Genomic DNA, 12,232 nt, shown 5'->3' on the forward strand with positions numbered 1-12,232 from the left:
TACAGGGAGGCCTTAACCTGTAGACCCCTGCTGCCAGGAATAGTCACCCCTCTCAAGCTCACATCCTTCCTGATGGACTCGGCAAATGGCTCTATGCAGCACACAAACAAGGCAGGAGAGAGAGGGCAGCCCTGCCTGACTCCAGATCTGACAGTGAAGCTATCTGATTCCCACCCATTGATTGAGACTTCACTGACAATGTTGGTGTAGAGCAGTCTGATCCAATTACGGATTCCCTCCCCAAAGCTATATTTTGGAGAGAACATATCTCATATACGTATGTGATATCCTGTCAAAGGCTTTCTCCTGGATCAGGCTGATGAGGCAGGTGTCCAACCCCAATGCAAGGCCTATACAATACTGTAGAATCAGAAGCAGAGTCATAAACGTCAACATGTTGCCCATTCCATGTTCATTTTAGTTAGATTGAGGGGAAAACATGCAAAATTAAATATTTCCACATGATTCAGATCTAAGGGACAACTTTTCACACAGAGGGTGGTGCAAGTCTGGAATGAGCTGCCAGTGGAAGTGGCGGAGGTTAGTACAATTAAAACATTTAAAAGGCATCTGGTTGGGTATTTATGAATAGGAAGGGTATGGTCCAAAAGCTGGCATTTGGGACTAGATTAATTTAGAATATCTGATCGGCATGGACAAGTTGGACGAAAGGGTTTGCTTCCATGCTGTACATCTCTATGAATCCGTAACGTTATGATTCATTGAACTGAGTGAATTCCTAGCGATGATTTGGTTTCTTTGAGAGGCACTCCCACGCCTCAGTTTGTTAGGGGACTTCAGTTATATTGCCAACCCAACTAATGGGTTATCATGCCAGTTTTGTAACAGGGAGCTCCCAGAACTATCTTGTGTTATTACATAATTGATCCGTTATAATGCTGTTACTATACAATCTGCTCCATTGGTTATATTGATGTGAGACTTCATTGAGCAACAAATGATAAATAACATCAACATGTACATCAATTATAAAAAGAAATCTCTCATTTTGAACTTTTTTCGAGGTGTAAGATTTAATTATTTCATTTCACTCCTCAAACTTTTAATCAGAATTGGTTTCAAGATATTTGATATCACTACTAGTTGGACCATATGTTCATGCCTTATCGAAAGAAAGATGTCAGTCATTGCAGGCAGTATGTATAGTTGTAAGATGCACATAGAATGTGTGGTTCTGTGTATTGGCAGTGACATTATGATTTATTGCATTCTGTGAAACACCATTACAAACAAAGAAAAACTATTTATATTTTCAGCAGTCTGCTTCAATAGGAATCAGATTGTACTTAGTTAGAGAGCTGAGGTCATCATTCACTCCCATTTTACCCCCACCTTTCCCTTAGTGGATAGACCTGCCTTGTCTGTTCCTGCTTTTATCAAGCAGACATCTACATCTGTGAGTAAAGCTCCACTTCCTCAGTTAAAAAGCTGCATCTGATTGTACTAATAAAGCACAACTTCCTCAGTTCAAAACCTGTGTCAGATTGGCCCAATTATTTGAATGAGTCACAGCAACAGGCAACACAACAGTAGGTCTTTGGAGACCTTTGAACTGAGATTTCTTCAAAGGTGAACCACACACTGTTATTAGGTGATTGTCAAAAAATTACGAAATCGCTGATTTCCTAAGTTAAACTATGTTGTAGTGACAGAGAAAAACACAGGACTGAGGAAATGCATGCGGTAGAGAGAAAAAAGGAAGAGAAGGAGACAGGCAGGGGGTGGATAACAAAATATAATGGAGAAAGGATATGGAAAACAGAACCAAACTTAATTCTGAATGCATTTTGGTAAGGTGTTTCAGGTGTGAACCTGCCAGGAACACTGTACTAATTTCTTATTACATACGTGATTTATATATCAAGTTTGAGTATTTATGTTTTCTACAACGTGATTATCTCAGACTTTGGGAAATTTAAATAGAAAGAATTTATTTAAGTGAATAAATGTGAGGTTGATTTTGAAAACTGACAAATCCCTTCTAAATCCCTTCCTAATGGCATTGTGTGTCTACCAGATGGATTGCAGCAGTTCAAGAAGACAGCTCACCACCATCTTCTCAAGGCCAACTAGGGACAGGCAGTAAAATGCAGGCCCAGGCAGAGATGCCCAACTCTCACAAGTGTTTTTTTTTTAACTGTGAATTCCTATTGTAATTAAACCTCAGAAATGTTATACTGGAGAGGTAGTTGTTCTGTCATGCAGCATCAATAGCAAGTTTCTACCAGAAATGCCTACTCCAATTCATTTTAATTTTTTTTCTCATATGTCCCTTAGTAAGGATATAGAACGGTGGTTAGCTTATTTGGCTAGACGGCTGGTTTGCAATATGACGCCAGTAGCGCGGGTTCAATTCCCATGCTGGCTGAAGTTACCATCTCAACCTCTCCCATCACCTGGGTTATGGTGATCTTCAGCTTAAACCACCACCAGTTGTCTCTCTCTAATGAGAGAGCAGCCCTATGGTCTGATAAGACTATGATGTCTTTACTTTTTTTATAATAAGGGCATCCATATTGATAAATGTAACAGTACCCTAAATTACGAGAGGCTCATGGTTTATTCTTTAAAAAAAACAGGAATGTGATAGCACATTCCCTACATGCCTGGATAAGTGCAGCTCCAACAACGCTCAAGAAGCTTGAACGTGTGGCGCTGGAGTAACACGTTCGTCACTCGCCAGGACACCCCAGGCTGGGCTGGATCCATGTCTGGCTTGTCCTAGCACCTTTCTTTTAATGCTATGTTTTGAGATGGCAGTGGAATAGGGATTCTGAATCCAGGGCTCATCTGGTCTTGTCGGCTTTCTTTCTCTTTGTTTTATATTTTTGTTCCTTTTCTTTTTATTTCTTTTTTCTTCATTTTCTTTTCTTTTAAGCCTGGAAAATGGTGGGTGAAGGAAGGCAGCTCAGCCTGGGTGCCTGAAGGAGGAGAAAGACCCACTGTGGCAATCTCCCTGTTGGTGGCCTCTCAGTGTGGCAGTCTTTTCCCAGCATGGAGATCTCATCTATGTGTGGAGGTCTTTTTTGTCTTCAGCTTCCAGGTATACTAGCAGCCCGGCAGGCAGTCTCACACAAGAGTGGCAGCCTCGGCCTGGCATGGAAGGCTTCTTCAGGGAAGGCTTCCAGACTGGTATCCAGTGACACTGTGTGGTGTTCTCATCACAGCTGTGCCTTCATGGCATTCCATCATTCCTAAATCAGCTTACCTGAGCCCAGGAGCCATGAACTGATCTGTCATTAACTTTGTCTTAGTTTTTTTTATTATTTTGTACAATTTCTGTCAGTCATGCAGGTGCCATGATGGGGGGATGTATTTTTCATGTAAAAGTGCACAGGACAATAAATGCCCATCTACTCTGTTCCTTCCAGGATATAACAACCACAAATATTCATTCATTCCTTCCAACACTGACACTTAATAGCAGCAAGAAGTACCTTTTAAAAGATTCACTGCTGAAACTCACAAATTACAGCACTTTCCAAACTCATAGTTAGAAATCATGCAACACCAGGTTATAGTCCAATAGGTTTAATTGGAAGCACTAGCTTGCTGAGCGCTGCTCCTTCATCAGGTGGTTGTGGAATACACAGTTGTAAGACTCGTTCCAAACTCCTGCCCACTTCATCTAAAAGGATAAGGCAGCAATTGGAAACGCCATTACTTCTAAGTTCCCCTCCAAGTCACCCACCATCCTGATTTGGAAATAAAATGCCATTCCTTCAGTATCGCTAGGTCAAAATCCTGGAACTCCCTTCCTGATGTCATTGGAGGGGTGCTCAATGCCTAATGGATTGCAGAAGTTCAAGGAGGCAGCTCATCACTACCTTCTCCAGGGTAACTAGGCCCAGTGGAAATAAGGAAATCTCATGAATGATTTTTTTTAAAAAAACAGTAAATTCCAGTAGGGATTAATTCCTAAAATTATTATGCAAAGGATAAAGCCTTTTGTTCTACAATGCTTGTATCAGTACCAGGTTTTCACCAGAAAAAAACTATTTCAATGCCATTTCTATGATTTTTTTTCCATATATTAGCGAAGTTTGAGAAGATTTGTAGCTCAGGTTGAGGTACAACCTTCAAACAAGCCTACATCTAGAACCTCAACCTGAGCTACAAATCTTCTCAAACTTCGCTAATATATGGAAAAAAAATCATAGAAATGGCATTGAAATAGTTTTTTTCTGGTGAAAACCCGGTTTGAAGGTTGTACCTCAACCTGAGCTACAAATCTTCTCAAACCTCGCTAATACCCATGGGCGCAATATGCTAAACTGGCCTGAAAATGGGAAATGAATACCATCCGAAAGAGTGCCACCCACGTACAGCTGTACTTCCTGCACGAATACCTAAGAAAACAGGTACTACCTAATGAAAATTAACCTTCCAGCTCAGCGAGCAAACCTACATCGAGTTTCCATATATTCGTTAAAAATCACTCCTTCACTGTTGCACACATACTCTATCAAACACTCACACACACACGCTCTCTCCGTCTCTCCTACTCTCCCACACACACAATCTCACTCTCTCTCTCTTTCTTACTCTCTCCACCCCCCTACACACATAAGTCTCAGGGTTGAATTTGCATTTGCAGATTTATTTTGCAGATACATTCTATTTTGTTCAAAAAACATACAATCTTCAGGCAGTCAGTCCATGTGACATTTTATAAATCCCTAATTTGGAAATAAAACCAGTCTGACTCGAGTTTGGAATACAGATAGACACTAACCTCATACTTTTAATGCATTGTCTGAGTTGAGATGTCACTTTTTGTTTATAGCACCTTAAGTTATCTCGGGAATGTGACTTGAAAGAAGTCCTGGATTTATATATTAATGAATCAAAAGCTGTGAACCAATTTAAATGATTAAAGACTTAACAGAAATCTAGGTTTGTTCAATACATTGCATCAATTGTATGACACTTTGATCTTTTACTATAAATTCTGTGTCCTATGATCCTGCCCCTATTAGCTACCTGATGAATGAGCAGTGTTCTGAAAGCTTATAATACTAAATAAACCTGTTGGACTATAATCTAGTGTTTCGTGATTTTTAACTTTGCCCAACCAGTCCACCCCGGTGGCACCTCCACATCATATATTCCTTAGTAAGGGCTTTCATATTCTGAATAAAGCACTAACGTAATGGATTGGAAGCTTGCAATTTAACTTCAGAAAATTAGTTATAAGTGTGTCTTTGCCAGAACATATAACATATATGTTGTTGTACTGAGGTTTAAGGGTGTGAAAACGTTATGGCCTTCTCAAAAAGATTGGAATATAAAAGCACTGTTGTGCTACTGAGACTTTATAAAGCTCTGGTTAGGCCCCATTTGGAGTACTGTGTCCAATTTTGGTCCCCACACCTCAGGAAGGACATACTGGCACTGGAGGGTGTCCAGCAGAGATTCACACGGATGATCCCTGGAATGGTAGGTCTAACATATGAGGAACGGCTAAGAATCCTGGGATTGTATTCATTGGAGTTTAGAAGATCAAGGGGAGATCTAATAGAAATTTACAAGATAATACATGGCTTGGAGACGGTGGACGCTAGGAAATTGTTTCCGTTAGGCAAGGAGACTAGAACCCGTGGACACAGACTTAGAATTAGAGGGGGTAAATTCAGAACAGAAATGCGGAGACATTTCTTCAGCCAGAGAGTGGTGGGCCTGTGGAATTCATTGCCACAGAGTGCAGTGGAGGCTGGGACGCTAAATGTCTTCAAGGCAGAATTTGATAAATTCTTGATGTCACAAGGAATTAAGGGCTACGGGGAGAATGCGGGTAAGTAGAGTTGAAATGCCCATCAGCCATGATTGAATGGCGGAGTGGACTCGATGGGCCGAATGGCCTTGCTTCCGCTCCTATGTCTTATGGTCTTATGGTCTTAAGCATTACTCACTATGATGAGCTCTCCCAGACTTGGTGGCAGAACAGCCTAGGATCTCAAAGTATTAAGACTCATTGTATGGATGTTTCTCATGGTCCCTGTAACATTCTGGAATCTGTTCACAAATCAGTTTTTTCACAAGTCAGAGTGCAATGCAGGTTGATGGAAAGTAGCCATTCGTTGGTACGGGAAAGGTTAATATGCTGGATCTTCAAAATTTAAAACCATGTATGGGATCGCACTTGTCACTGCAAGCATTCGTAAGTTGGACGTTTGTAAATTGGGGACCCACTACATATTGATGTGACTTTTTACATAATTATTATCATGCAATAAATGACATTTTATTTCGGTGAAAAACTTTTTCTCATTAGACTATCAAGTAATTTTCCTCCACCCACTCAACCAAGCAGGTCCTGTAGATTCCTACCAGGAAGGAGGATTGTGGCAGCAAATCTACAGCATGTTGAGCAGTGGTGAAGATTTATTTTGTAATGGCTGCCACTTATCTACTTCATGTTTTGCTGAGTAATATATTTAAAACCATAATCAGTGATGCCTCTCTGACACATTACAGGATAGAAAAATAGCAATTAATTGTTCCTATTACTGCCTTCCTAATTTATTAACCGTCTTGATCGTGCTAATCATAAACAACATAAAATGGTTAAAAGGATTTTTTTAAACAACAATATACACATTCAATTTAATTTGATGCAATTTAAAATTGTTCCCACTGAAACTGCCATCTTATAACATTTCTTTTGTTCAATTGTTACCTTGTTTGCAAGGACAAGATACAATATCTGACAGGAGAAAAAGTGCATCCCCTAATGGCCATATTATTGATACATTTTACTAGATTTGTTGTAATAGTTTCTAAACAATTCTTCTATTATTCATTCCTTGTGTTGTATAATAGAATTTCTAGTTGGATCATTTGAAACCAATTTCATAAAGTAAGCATTATATGTGTTAGTATTTTACCTAAGCACATATTTCATCCACTTATAACTGATTCAAAGAGTCTATTTGAGCCTTCAGAGATCCATGTTACTGCGGATCTATGAGGCGAGTCTGATTGGATGAGATGTGCTGGATCAGGCTCTTCAAATATTTGTGTTTTGACAGCACCTCTCACTATAAAGTGTTTTACTTTTACACCCCAATAGCAGACAAATATGTTTCTCAGTTGGTGAAAACTGCAAAGTCTCTTTTGCAATTACCTGCTGGTCAACTTAAGGTCAATCTCATAAAAGTGAACCAACCTGATTTCTGTAGTCTGCCTCAGAAATGAGTCCATCAGTAAATACATTTTTGCAGTTGTAGTGTAGATAATTTGTGTGTCATTACTAGAAGGCGATGGTTACAAAATGCAGAGACTATAAAACAAACATTTCAATATAGTTGGATTAAAAGACTAGGAAACAGTTACTACCACTTAGAAAATAAAATCTATATAGCCAGCTACTGCAGTCTTCAATCAAATCTATGTTGAAGTGACCATAAGACTATTGTTAAAGCCAGAATGACTTGATCTGTGTAGGCCCCAGAAGCATTTTGCTCTTTTCTAAAGGCCAATTTCTTTAGCTATTGATCGTGAAAGTGATATCACACTGGAAGGTGTATTGATACGGTGTTAGTTTACATAGCAGTCTTGAGGACCATCACTGGCTAATCAAAGCCACTGTCTGAACATTGCTGTGAACACAGTCCAAACAAAATCAATAAAGACGATTAAATGACATGTACAAGATGTATCAATATTAAATATATTCCATTTCCCGGACACAAACGCAACACAAGGTGGATGGAGAATATTGGATCTGCTCACGTTATGATTCGTGCCAGGGTAGGTTAGTGTGAAAAAAGAAAACACCATTTAACATGCCATTATTTCAGTTTTGTGGTTCTAATATAAATGCTTAAGGATTCAAGAAATATTTATATAATTCTGTAATGTATTGATTAAAGATTCTAACAGGCTTCCACATTGAATAATTAACTCTTTTTTAAAAAAAAGCTGAACAGCTTCAACCCTTACTGGTAGGGTTAACGTATTTAACTTTGCCTGGCTTTGTGCCAATACTTATAAAACTTGCCTTGAGAAAGACCACCAAGATTGGTGGTTAAAAAATTACCACTAAATCATATAAATCTGCCAAGGTTAACACTTTAATTATGTGCTGGAGCTATTTGTGTGTTATTTAATATAAGTTCATGTCAAATGTGCACCTTGAAGTAAAGAAAGTTAATCTGATAAACCTTTCGGATCACTATTCCACAGTAAACCTTCCTGCCTGCCACAATCCACATTGATAACCAGCCAATCCCATATCTGATTTGCATCACTAGCCAGTCATTCAGCTGCCCTAGTGCTGAGTTTTAGGTTTCCCTCTCCACCTCCTTCTACTCCCTTTAAGACATTCCTGAGAACTATATCTTTGACCAATTGTTATGTCATCCAACCTAAAGCCTCTTATTTGACTCAGTATTAAATTCTGGTTAACAACATTTCTGTGTACAAAGTTAAAAATCACACAACACCAGGTTACAGTCCAACAGGTTTAACTGGAAGCACCAGCTTTCGGAGCGCTGCTCCTTCATTAGGTAGTTATGGAGTTACTCGAAAGCTAGTGCTTCCAATTAAACCTGTTGCACTATAACCTGGTAATATGTGATTTTTAACTTTGTACATCCCAGTCCAACACCGGCATCTCCAAATCAACATTTCTGTGAAGTACCTTGGTATTTTTAACCATGTTGGCAATAGGTCACATATCTCAATGAATTAAGAACTGTACTGAAGGTTTAAAAGATCTCATCCTGTTCCTATGTTCAGAAATATAAATGATAATTTTTGTCATTTTTGCTTCATTGATGGGAGAATGAAAAACCTGAAGTCACCATTAACATACTGCGCCTGTATAAGAGCATCACATCTTGACCCAACAATTATTGTTAATTTCTAGTTGCCCTTGAGACCTGTCTATTGTCCTTCCTACCTATCCGCTCCACCCTCCACTCCGACCGATCACCATCATCCACCTTCATTTACCTATCACACACTAAGTTACCTTCTCCCAGCCCCACACCCCTCACATTTATGTCTCAGCCCCCTTGCCCGCCCCCACCTACATTGCTGATGAAGAAGTTATGCACGAAACGTCAACTCTCCTGCTCCTTGTTTGTTGCCTGACCAGTTGTGCTTTTCCAGCGCCACACTTCTACACTCCTCCTTGAGAAGGTAGTGTTGAGCTACCTTGAAATATTGTAGTCCATTTGCTGTAGGTATACCAATAATGCCTTTGGAGAGGTTTTTGCAGGATTTCAACGCTGTGACATTGCAGGAATGACAACATATTTACTTTGCTGGGGTTCCACAGACTTATTTGACAATAACTCTCAGAATTCTAAACTTCTTAGCATTCAAAATCTTCATTTTCATTCATCATTGACAGCCTCATCCCGCACCTTCTCTTCCCAAAGCTTATGCTCCAAAAAATTAAAATTGTACGGAAAAGGAGGACTTGCCCTCATGATCATAGTATGCTTGTGCATGGTGCAGTTGAACCTGATAACTTCATTCAGTCCCTGCTGATATTTATTATGCACTCACTTCAGAAGAAAGGGGAAGAGGCAAAAATTGCATGAGAAAATGGGTGACAAATATTAGACCCAATCTTTGTTCCCAGGTTTAGGGCACGAAGATGGGAAATTGCCTAGCTCCACAAACACAATCTGATGGAAAACAAAATGTCCTGGACAGTCAAATTTACATTCTGGAGTGACAAGGTTCTTTGGGAGGTGTATTAAGTGACCCTGAAGTGACAGTAAGGGTTGCCAGCTGTGGAAGCAAACTGGACGCAGGACTGTCTCTATACATCAGCATTATAGGGCAGTTTATTGAAAATGCAATAACAGCAAAGGTACCATTTCAACCACAACCGTTGCTCCCCCCCTTCCACCCCTGCCCCCATCCTCCAATAACCACCACTCTTTTTTCCCTTCTCTCCTCTGTCCTTAATTCCAGCTCATCTTGCATCCATCTTGGAAAATGCTCAGGAGCTCCGCTGACAGAGTAACATGTTACTTTCCAACTATACATACTTCCAATGCCCTTTCTGTGTTAATCCTGTGCAACATTATAGATTCTATGCCACCAAATGCCCTTCTACTTATCCCTAGGTGCCCTAATATCCCCTATTCCACTCTGTCTACCCCACAGCCCTTCATTTCATCTATTTCAGCCAATGGCCTGTACCCACCACCATGGCCTTTGTAGCCCCTCCGCCAACTTAGTACCAACTATTGGCAACCGTTGCTCCCCCCCTTCCACCCCTGCCCCCATCCTCCAATAATCACCACTCTTTTTTCCCTTCTCTCCTCTGTCCTTAATTCCAGCTCATCTTGCATCCATCTTGGAAAATGCTCAGGAGCTCCGCTGACAGAGTAACATGTTCACGTGTGATGCCACCAGTTAAAAATATACTTTCACTCATAAAAAAATAAATAAATTGAAATTCCATCAACTAATCTATTATGAAAATTAGCCTTTGAACTGACAGTTATTTAACAACTTAGTTTTGTTTTAGTAGCATAATAATTTTGTATGGGTTTTTGCACTTTTTCAGTACATCCAGGTCTTCTGTTGCACTCCAGTTGGTATTAGACACCAATTCCCCTTCCAAAAGGATACCTGATCTCCAAGGGTGACCAGCAACACACCTAAGGTGTCCTGGGAATATATTCAGAGAGGCACCTCACCTCTCTAAAAGACTACCTTTGCTCTTTAAGAAAATTCACTAAAATAGATCTACTCTGATCTGCTGTATACTCTGTGTTATAGACAATGAGGATGCTAAAACCTGGTTGAAATTGAAATATTTCTGCGACCTGTGCATGCATAAAGCCCAGGTCTCCAAGAAACTGCCTCCATGAAAATCAGAAATGATGAAAACAAAGATTTCTGGAGGAAAAAACTATAGTTATGAAAAACTCAGAGAAATCTTCATTGAACAGAGCTTTACTCCTGAATAAGTGTGCGACAATGCCAACAGAATGAGACCTAGGTCAGCAGGTTGGTCAGATATCAAATCAAATTCAATGTACCAACAGATCAATGAGTTATCCACTTAAATAGTACTACTAAATGTGAGGTGACACACAAAGACAAGCACACAGAATACAAAATAACTGTAGTCATCATAAAAGCTATCCTCACTCAAAGGAGAGAGCAACCTTCAGAAACCTATTTTTGAACTGAGTCAATATTTGAAATTCTTCAGTCATAAAATATAAATCCTTAACAGGTATCATAGCAGCTCAGTCAAATGAAACTCCATCCAAAACTCTTCTACAAATGTGTCCAAGCATTGATTTTTAAGTCACAAAATGACTTCTCAGCCTTGACTGAGATGCTAGGGGAGATGATGAGCAGAAGGCAGGTGCTCTTTACAGAAAAGGAGATAGCATGAGTCATGCAAATCATAATTGCATGCTGTTTTGCAGTTCAGTAATAAAGTGGATTGGAAGACGCTAGGAACTATGCCACTTGCTCATTTTTCTGGTGTGTAACACAGGGAGACTGACAGTAACAAATTACTGCTAACAATTTTATCTAACAAAGCATCTTAAGATGATTTACAGTAGCCTCAATACTGGAACATGAACAAAAATAGAGGTTAAGGAAGGTGACAAAAGACATAGTCAAAGAGTCTAGATTAGAGTGGTGCTGGAAAAGCACAGCAGGAGATCTGTTTTGAGGAGGTTTTGGATGGTAATGAGAGATATAACAAGGTGGAGGGTTTACAAAAAAGCTCCAGAGTGGAGGGAGTGATAGGTGGATTTTGTAGTTTGGTAGTTTGGAAGAAAAGAGATGTCTTATGTGTAGTGGACCATAATTGTCAGAGGAAAGAAAGAAGGGTGAACTTTATATGTAATACACACACACACACAATTATAAATATGTATGTGTGTTGCTGTAGAAGATGTGAATGTTGGAATTTCATGAAGTGCTCAAGACTTTTTCTAAGGGTTCATATACTTGTGAGTAAATTTCCTAATGATAAATCCATCCTAGCCCAACAATTTTAATGAAGATATTTACATATTCATTTAAATTAAATCTAAAAATTTCAAAGGCTATATATTTTGTTTTACATGATACATAAGGATAAATGTCCCACCATCACTGTAGAACACCATACCAAAACTACTGATGATAACCCGATGACTAGTATTGACAGCAGGAAGGTTGCAGGAATATTGCTTTAATTAAGTTCACTAAGTGAGAAATTCCACCAAGAGGT

Source organism: Chiloscyllium plagiosum, unplaced genomic scaffold (genome assembly GCF_037043375.1).
Source record: "Chiloscyllium plagiosum isolate Xiang-an unplaced genomic scaffold, Cpla_swu_hap1 HiC_scaffold_7, whole genome shotgun sequence".
Classification (NCBI taxonomy): Eukaryota; Metazoa; Chordata; class Chondrichthyes; order Orectolobiformes; family Hemiscylliidae; genus Chiloscyllium; species Chiloscyllium plagiosum.